Source organism: Penaeus monodon, chromosome 6 (genome assembly GCF_015228065.2).
Source record: "Penaeus monodon isolate SGIC_2016 chromosome 6, NSTDA_Pmon_1, whole genome shotgun sequence".
NCBI classification, from domain to species: domain Eukaryota; kingdom Metazoa; phylum Arthropoda; class Malacostraca; order Decapoda; family Penaeidae; genus Penaeus; species Penaeus monodon.
In genome coordinates this window covers 47,107,929-47,118,497 of record NC_051391.1, presented here as the reverse complement: position 1 = coordinate 47,118,497, position 10,569 = coordinate 47,107,929, and the positions used below count along the sequence as shown (strand labels likewise).

At 31.9% G+C, this 10,569-nt stretch overlaps 1 long non-coding RNA gene across 1 annotated transcript; it reads left to right on the top strand.

Moving 5' to 3' along the window:
* Positions 1–9,565: 9,565 nt before the first annotated feature.
* On the top strand, positions 9,566–9,950 carry LOC119573810. The gene is made up of 2 exons (XR_005228826.1): positions 9,566–9,618; positions 9,740–9,950. It is a non-coding gene; the product is annotated as an uncharacterized LOC119573810 (long non-coding RNA).
* Positions 9,951–10,569: the final 619 nt, after the last annotated feature.

The window sequence follows — 10,569 nt, the reverse complement described above, 5'->3', positions numbered from 1 at the left end:
CTCCTCCTCCTCCCCTCCTCCTCCTCCTCCTCCCCCCCTCCTCCCTCCCCCTCCTCCCCCTCCTCCTCCTCCTCCTCCTCCTCCTCCTCCTCCTCCACCTTTGGCCGCGTCTTTCGTAACCAATACAATTTCCTTACAACAAAGCTAGCACAAGGAGACTTATGGGCCTCGGTCTTTGTATTAATTTTCGCCCCCCAAGATCAGGCCTGCGTATCAGGTTTTATGGGATATCGGGAAAATCATCACAATAAATTCCGAAGAAAGCGAATAGTCATCTGAGATAAAGATTTTTGTATCTAACATCCATATAACATTTGGGTTCGAGGCGGTGCGATTTTTTTTTTTTTTTTTTTTTTTTTTTTAGAGAGAGAAAAAAAAAGAAAGAGAGAGGGGGGGGTGCGTATGCCAATATCTCTTTGGTTGTGGTCTTCCAATGGATATTCATCTCTGACTTAAAATATCATTTGCCAAACACACAGAGGAACAAATTCACGTGTGTGATCTATTTTTGTCTGTCTATATCTATCAATCTATTTACCTATCTGTCTATTATCTTTTTATCAATCTATTTATATTTGTATAAATCTATCTGTATACATATATGTATATCCATCTCTGACTTAAAATATTATCTATCCTGCACATAGACACTCACTCACACATGTTTCAATTATATTTATATCACATAGCTTACGGTTTTCTTTATTTTTCCCTATTTTATCATATATTGTCCTCTTCCTACAGTAACTAAATGGAAAACAATTAAACATCAAAATGCGTTAATATAACGTAATCATACAAAAAGTTCTCTTCAGTCATTAAATGATAATTATAGTTATGATTCAACATTACCAAGTGAACTGCAACGATATTTCCAAAGACTCACCCAAACTGCAACATCAAACAAAATAAAACTGAAAAAAAAATCGGTAATCAGAAAGAATTAAAAAAAAAGTAATAATATTTTTTTAAATGCCTTCATAACCCAAGGTTGTTCAGCACAAAAGCTTCCATAAAGTGTGCAATCTACATGCAAATGGATCTGTTTGCTACACTTGTCAACTTCAGAATCATTTCTCGCCATTTTAATGCTTCTCCTCGCTCTCTCTTTCTCTTCGCCCGAGGTTTAAGCTGTAAAGAACGTATCTTGTCATTCTTCGTAAATCTCAAAGTCATGTTAAATCTCCCAGATTCACATTTTCCATCGTCTTCGTTGCATTTTTACAGCTTCGGAAAATCAACCTTCACACATTTTGCTTTCTTTATATAATATCCTCCCTTTTCTGTAAACCCTGCAGTTGAAATGATGAAAGCATTGTTGCAAGAAAAAAAAAAGTGTCTGAGGACTTGAAGCAGAAATATTTCCAGCAGATATATTTTGCTGTGAAGTTTCTGCAGACGATTTTTAAGCGTACGTCGCACTTGCTTTTTCTCCAAGAAGAAAATCCCAATTTGATCTAACACTTATTGGATACAGAAACTCGGACCTTGCATAAACGCCGGTGATCTCACAAGCCGTTATATAGTTTCCTATAAGTTGAGAAAAAAAATGTTTCGAAAAGAATACTCGAAGCTTTTGAAACATGTACAAGGTAAGGGGCTTATGTTAAAAATGACTCGAACTTATCCCATTTACTTTTCAAAAATACATCCGTGCTGACTTAATTCAAGCGGATGCCAGGTATGAAACCAGCTCCATGACGGATCCAGGGAAGATCTACCTAATTTTTTTAAAAGGTTCAAAGGAGATTATCCGTTGACACAGCAGCCAGCGAAAAAAGAGAGAGGGAGAGAGAGAAGCGATTATGTATTTTGATTAATGCGTCGTATCTTTCAACTAGTGGTTTATGAATGTTTTGTTGCACCGATATTACTTTTTTACTGTTGTTTATTCACTCGTGTTTGTATAAAAGTTGCGAATAGCACTCGTTAAAAATACAAATGATTACGTCCTCCTCGCGTGCGTGCGGGTAGTGGGGATGGGTGGGGGTGGGGGGTTGTATGTGATTATGTGGGGACATATGTCTACTATGTGCATATGTATTTATACTTGTGTGTGAAAGAGTGTGCGGGTGTATGTGTGTGTGTGTGTGTGTGTGTGTGTGTGTGTGTGGTGCGTATGTGTGTGTGTGTGTGTGTGTGTGGGTGTGTGTGTGTGTGTGTGTGTGTGTGTGTGTGTGTGTGTGTTTGTCAAGAAATGTCTGTGTAAGTGTACATATATGTATACATGCGCGTAAAAAATGGTATATAGACAGATAGGCAGGGAAAAAATATAGCTATTTAGACAGACAGACAGATAGATAAATTGATTAACAAACAAACGTATTAATGAATGCTGAGATAAACAGATAGGCAGGTGTGTGTGTGTGTGTGTGTGATATATATATATATATATATATATATATATATATATATATATATATATATATATATATATATATATATATATAAACAGTATATTATACATACATGCATTTATAATACTTACGAATGCGTGATAGTAAGTGCTGGTGCAATGCTGATCAGGTAATTTTTTAGCAACTCTAAAGCGTTAGGAATTGCTCTGTCCACGTAACCAGGTCGTAAACTGAAATAAAAGATATATAAGCAAACATTTACTTAAAGAAGCACGTTTGGTTGTTGTCACGTGGGTGTGTGTGTTAGTTGAAGATGTGAGTGTGTAGTTTGTGTTGTGTACGTGTGTGGTGTGTGTTTGTGTGTGTGTGTGTGTGTGTGTGTGTGTGTGTGTGTGTGTGTGTGTGTGTGTGTGTGTGTGTGTGTGTGTGTGTGTGATGTGTGTGTGTGTGTGTGTGTGTGTGTGTGTGTGTGTGTGTGTGTGTGTGTGTTGTGTGTGTTTGTGTGTGTGTGTGTCTGTGTCTGTGTGTGTGTGTGCTATAGATTCATGTTTTTTTTTTGTTGTTCGCATGTATATAGATTTATATGATGGAACTGTAGTGTTTGACCAAATCCATAAACTTACAGAAAACTCATACGATCATGAACACAATAATGATAACGATGTTGATTGCAATTAAGAAATTGATAATGATCATGATGATAGTAATAGTAGTAATAACGATAGCATTATTATTACTATTATTTTTATAGTGATGATTATGATAGTGATGGTGATGATAATGATAACATTAGTAGTAATGATTATAATAACAATAACAATAATATTATTGATAATAGTAATAATGATAATAATAATAATAATAATAATAATAATAGTGACACTGATAATAATAATAATAATAATAATAATAATAATAATAATAATAATAATAATAATAACAGTGACAATGATAATAATAATAATAATAATAATAATAATAATAATAACATAATCTGTTTGCGTTTCATCCGTCCTTTCAAACGTTACGCTTACATTTTACGCCTGGAATCATAGTGCATAGGAGCGCGTGCATCATATTAACGTAATTATTATCACTATTGTTATCATTATTATCACTATTGTTACTATCATTGTTGTTTTTGTTGTTGTTTCTTTTGCTGTTGTTGTTATCACCGTTGTTGTTGTTATCATCATTATTGTTGTTGTTGTTATCACCATTCTTCTTCGAGGCAAGTACACTCCTTTGCAACAATTAGAGCGTAAGTTTATGGTCATTTACTTTTGACACGACTATACGAGGGGGAGAGGAAGAGAGAAGAAAGAGGGGAGAGGGAGACTTAAAGAGAAAATGGAGATGGGGGAGGGGGAGAGGACTTAAAGAGGAGAAGGAGGAAATGACAGGAGACTAAAAGGGGGAGATGGAGGAGGGAGATAAGGGAGTAAAGGATAATATTAATAATAATAATAATAATAATAATAAAATAATAAAATAATAAAATAATGAAATAATAAAATAATAATATTAATAATAATAATAATAATAATAATAATAAAATAAAAAAATAAAAAATAATAATAAAAATAAAATAAAAATAAAAATGAAAATGAAAATGAAAATAAAAATAAAAATAAAAATAAAAATAAAAATGATAAAAATAAAAAAAAAATAAAAAAAATAAAAATGAAAATAAAAATAAAATTAAAAATAAAAATAAAAATAAAAATAACAAAAAGAAGAAGAAAAAGAAGAAGAATGATCATTTTATTTATTATACAAACACCATTACCTCGCCACACAATACCACCACCACACCCCTAAGAGTATAGGCTCACCACACGACACTGTACAGATAGACGATTTAGTGATAGCACCACCATTGCATATCAACTGAATGCCTGATAATTTCCTTTGAAAATGTTACTGCTACTGCCTTCCGATATCATAATATTTTCTAAAAGCTTTTATCATTTGCAATATATGTTCGTAGATATGAAATCCTCCATTATTAGAGTAATGGTGATTTTCAGAAATTAGCATATGAAACAGTGTTATTGGTGTTGCATTATGTTGATTCTTATGTTGTTGTTGCAGCTGCTAATGAATCAATTACTGTTTTTATTCTAACTAAAATTATTATGCTTCTATTTATCCAAGCAAAATACACTTGATACATCTTGTCATTAACAGTTTATCAATGTATCTCACATCACGTCAAACTCTTAATAGTACTGCAAGAAGAAAAAATATATATGATTTATATTATAAAGTGCATGTTTATAGGAAGGATCTTCCTCTGAATAATATAAAAAATAGATGAACGTGTAAACAGATAAAATATCAAAATAATCCCGGTGGTGATAACGCTAGCGGTGATTTTGATAGCGATGATAGTGAAAATGATAAGAACGATAGTAATAATAGTAATAATAATGATAATGATAATAAAATAACCGGTTTTACGCCACGAACTCCATCGAAGGACTCAAAACAGGATCAATAGCCGGTGACGACAGAATAATGGACCAAATATGGTAGAAGAGGAGAGGAGGAGGAAAGAGGAAAAGAGGAGGAGGAGGGAGGAGGGTAAATAAAAATGATAAAATAAAAATAATAATAGTAATAAAAATAATAAAAAATAATTAATAATTATTAATTATTATATCTCAATAATCATCAATATCATTATTATAATGATAATAATAATAATGATGAGGATAATAATATTGATAATGATAAAAAATAATGATAGTAATAATAATAATAACAATGATAATAATAATAATAATAACAATAATAATAAGAAGAATAATAATAATAAGAATAAGAATAAGAATAACAACAACAATAATAATAGAAATAGAAATAATAACAACAATAATAATAACAACAACAGTAATCACCATCATAATGATAATAATAATTCAAATAACAAAAATCATTACATTTTTTTTTTTTTTATTTTTTTTTTTTTAATATTTATTATTATTTTAACGTAGATTCATGTCTGAGCCACTTGTACAGATGATACTCAATATGATTTTTCAGTTTGATGCTCTTGGAATGAGTAGATATGTCCCATTCACTTTCAAGAGAGAGCCGGTAACATTATGTAATCATTCTCTAACTTACCGGGCTATGGACACACAACATTGGCGCTAGCCACCAGTGGTAGGTAAGGCAATCAAGTGAAGTTCTTCCCAAGAACAACGCCCGCCGTACTCAACCCCGAACTCAATATGCCGATCGTGACAGTCGTGAGTCCGCCTCAGACGTATTCGACACCCGGCCCCATTACAACGATATCTCTCAAATAACAGAACGGTACAACACTAAGCCCAAAGTATATAATTAATCCCATCAATCTTCAACCAATTGATTCAACCAATTAATTAATCCCCATCAGACGTTCTTCACCATTGATTCAACAATTTTCAACCAATTAGTTAATCCATAATCTTCCACCATCTCAACGTTCTTCAACAATGCAGTTTATTAATACCCCATACACGTTCTTCAAATTAATTCAACCGTGTAATTAATCCCCATTCAGAGTTTTAATATTCAACAATTGATTCGAACCATAATAATCCCATAGGCTCTCAACCAATTGATTCACATTATTAATCCCACGTAGTTCTTAACATTAATTAATCCCCATCAGACGTTCTTCAACCAATTGATTCAACCAATTAATTCAACCAATTAATTAATCCCCATCAGACGTTCTTCAACCAATTCTCCCTAAACATGATTTGTTATTTCCAAGGTATCTACGCTACAGGGGTTCTCCTTTTTAAGTTAATATACCATGAGTCCTTTTGCCTCATAAATAACATACAATCTGAATATATTGTAATGTGTTTGTGTTGTATTATTTGCATTGTTGTTCTGGCTCACAACAGCTTCTATCATGGCTAAAATATAATAGTTGTGGCAGTGTTCCTAAAATTAAACGGTTTTGTTCTTACTACCTGTGTCAGCATCACCATTATTATCCTTGCTCAAATTATTGTTATTATCGTAAGCGTATTAATTTATCTCAAATATCGCGTTCTTATTCATTTGAACTATATATCTGAACTATATGATCGAGAAGTCTTCAGCACTTCCCTGAATTAAACGTCATTTCAATACAATTCTTACTATTGCAGTTCTTCATGGCTTTAGGATGTTTCCTACGGTCAAAGTACGAGGGAAATTAAATTCTTATCAGTCTACGCCACAGTCGGAGTAAAAAGATATTTTTTTTAAATATAAAATAAATTAAACCAATAAATAAGATAAACTGTTCAAACACAGTCTTCACTTAAAACGAACCAGTGTTCTGAAAGACGAAACACGAAGCCCCAGTGTGTCAGCTGATTCCGTGATGACTTTAGTATAATGGTCTTCTTTTGCAATGCTTTTGTATTCGCCTGTGCAAGTGCGGGTTAAGGGTGGGAGCAGGTACGTGGAGGAAATTATTGCATGCTTTTCCAGTCCTGTTCCAATTTTGTGGAAGTGTCGGAACAAGTTTCGAAAGTTTATGTTCGTTTTTTACTTTCCTTCTTTCTCTTTCTTTCTTTCTTTTCACTACACGTTCTTGACTGCATCTTTTTCTTCCACTTTTCTTTTCTTTGTCGCTTCTTCTTGCTTTTTTTCTTATCTTTTCTTTTCTTTTTCTTCTACTTCTTTTTCTTCGTCATTTCTTCGTGTGTTTTTTTCTTCTTTGTCATTTTTTTGTCTTTGCTTTTCTTCTACATGCCTTTCCGATAGATTATTTGATACCGAATTTATATCTGTATCTATATATACATCTGTATCTATATATATAAACATCTATACATATCCTTGCATCTATATCTGCATCAATAATTACATCTACAGCTCCACCTGTCTAAAAGTCTTTCATTGTACCTTCCTGTCTATCTGTCCGACAATATTTAACATTATTTTATTTTAGTCCACCACTACTCTTACTATTAACACAACTCCAAGCAACATTCACCAAACGATAACATAACAGAAACAGTACAAACAAGACGGCTTCTGTACCTTTCCATCCCCAGGCAACAAAAGGAGCAAGAAAACGGGGGAAAATTACAAGAAAATGATATAGCCTTAAGAAATCCAGCGCCGTTCATTTCCCACATTCCTTTGTCAACTTTTTTTTTTCACGAACTTTTCCCGAATCTGCAGAGCTTATTCTTCCGTCTAACTGGAACTCGGAGAAGAGACATGTGACCAGGGAAGGGAGGTAGAGTATACGAAAATATTTTTTCTTAGTATTATTATCAATATTGTTATATGCTATTTATCCTCATGATGTTTATCTTATTATTATTATATTCTATACCTTGAGCTTCACTTGTTTTATGATAATTACTCTTATTATCAGTATAATGGTAATTATACTGAAAATTATCTTTATAATGATAATTATTTTTTATCTTCAACACAATCATCGTCATCGCAGCCACTGTCATCATTATCATTATCATTATTACCATCATCATTTTCATTGTTTTATTATTTTATCATTTATTGATATTGTTATTATTGGAAATATTATTAGCGTAGTTCGGGGCAAAACGAGTCAGTGGGGTAAAGTAGGTCATTATCAAAAAAGACCTAAAAAAGTGACTCAGGGCATTGTGGGATACGAAAGCAAGTATGCTACCATGGTGATATGTTACCAACAACATAGATGATCGGCCTAAAGTCTTTCTTTCGCGATTTATGTTACGATCCTGACGGAAAAGGTGAGTGTGGCAATATTTTTCAAATATTTCAAGAGTAGAAGAATAATTTTTACTAAATCGACTTTCAGCTTATAGGGGTCTCTTTCATTTTTAACCTCAGACTTCAATTAGCTTTTTTACACAAAAACACGTAGAAATGAGTTGACATCGGTTCGAAATGGTAAATTCGAACACATTTGTGAAAAACTAAGTTTCAATTTTGATATGTCGTTTGGAGCAAAACGAGTCTGCCAATATTTTGTTGTGAGGGACTTAGGCCTGTCACAATTTTCATCTATGGAACATCACGGAATTTGTAAAAAAAAAAAAAAAAAAAAAAAAAAAAACATTTTCTGAGTCTCTTCAAACACAAATTAAGTTTCCTACTACCACCAGAATTGAATATTGTATCTGTTTTTCTTTCTAGTTGTGTATCTGTTACCAAAAGTTCGAAAAACCACCCGTGCAAACTAGCTCCATGAAATCTGTTGTGATGGCTCAAGTGCATTTGGTTCTATTTGTGACTTGTGTAACCAATGAACAGTTAACTTCTTTATTTTATTTTATCACGATTTTGTTGCCAATATCGATGGGTGCTGATCGGGGTTGGTTCTGTTTGCTTAATTCTAATTGCCTGTTAGTTTGCTTACTGGGTCTTGTCTACAAGAACTTTTTTTTTAATATACCTCTTTTCTTGCTTATTTATTATTTGTATCCAGTAATAAAAGTTAGAAATTTGCCTTTTTGCTCTCTACTCCTACTTTACAAAGTTAAAAATTCCTAACTAGTGGTGTCACACCCCCTCAACCCACTGTGACTATGACCCTTATCCTAACAAGGGACATGAATAAGAAAGTAAAAATAAAATTTGACATTATCCCAATCTACTTCTGTACCTTAAGAAATTATTTCAGAATGACTCGTTTTACCCCCGATGGCGGGGTAAAATGGACCATCATGCCATATTTTTAAAAAAATCATAAAATTAAATTTTTTATTATTAGATCAAAATCATGATTATATACGGTGAATAAATAGCCACTGTAGTTATTTCAAGTAAAAAAACTGTTGATTCATTTATATTTGGAAACTTATTTTTCTTTTCTGACTCGTTTTGCCCCAAACTACGCTACCATTATTATGATTCTTATTATAATATTCGTCATCTTTATTACTACTATCAGCATTATTATTATTATTATTATTATTATTATTATCATTATCATAATTATTACTATCATTGTTATTATTATAATCTTCATTATTATTATTATTATTATTATTATTATTATTATTGTTTTGTTGTTGTTGTTGCTATTATTATTATTATTATTATTATTATTATTATTATTATCATTATGTCCAGGGTTAGTGTAAGTTTTCCTTAACTTACAATGTCCATTTTCTTTGACTTGGTGTATGTTGTGTGTGTGCGTGTATGCGTTCCTTGGTACCGCTCCCGCCACCGAAGCAAGGTCGGTGACCCATTCAGCACGACCTTCACTTAGCTCCAAGCTCCGTGCCCATACACACCTTTTGTGAGTATTGCCAATGTACTGGCACATATACCCACTTGTATAATTTAACATCATGAATGAATCTGTTATACAGTTCTTTGTAATATAACAATGCTAATGACTGTGTCTTTGACCATTTTAGTCTCCACTTTTTCTTATGAAAGAGATACTCCATTTAACCAGAAAACGCCTTTTACAAGACGAATTGGCAAAGGGTCTGTGAATCTAGAGATCTCGCAGCAAACAAGTTGTCCCGGAAGAGACCGCCGTGCCAGCCCAAGTCTCGTTCCTTACGGATGCATATACTATTGTTTTACCCTGTATAAATTGTAAATATATATTGGTGAAATGTTTCTTGATTATAATTATCCTGGATAAATACTCATTCATCTCAGGATCAAACTGAACTAAAGAGGAAGTGCTTAAAAATAAGGAAACCCTCGACACATTACTATTATTATTATGACTACTACTACTACTACTATTATCAACACCATTATGATATCATTATTATTAGCACTATCGTCATGATCATTATTGTCATCATTATTGTTATTATAATCATTATTATCATATTGTTATCCATATTTTCAATCTAGTTTTCATTGTCATTATTATTATTTTTATATTTATCATTTTTATCATCACTAATATTGTCATCATCATTATTATTATTATTATAATCTTTATTATTTTATTGTTATTTTGTTGTTCTTGATGGTTATCATTATGATTTCTATTCTTTATTGATAATATTTATTCATTATCATTATTATTAGTAGTGAGGTTGTTATTAGCAAAACTATTATTATTATCATTATCATCATCATTACTATTATTATCGTCATCAATATCATTGTTCTTGTTACTGATGGTATCATCCTATTGTCATTATTATTATTATTATTATTATTATTATTATTATTATTATTATTATTATTATTATTATTATTATTATTATTATTATTGGAA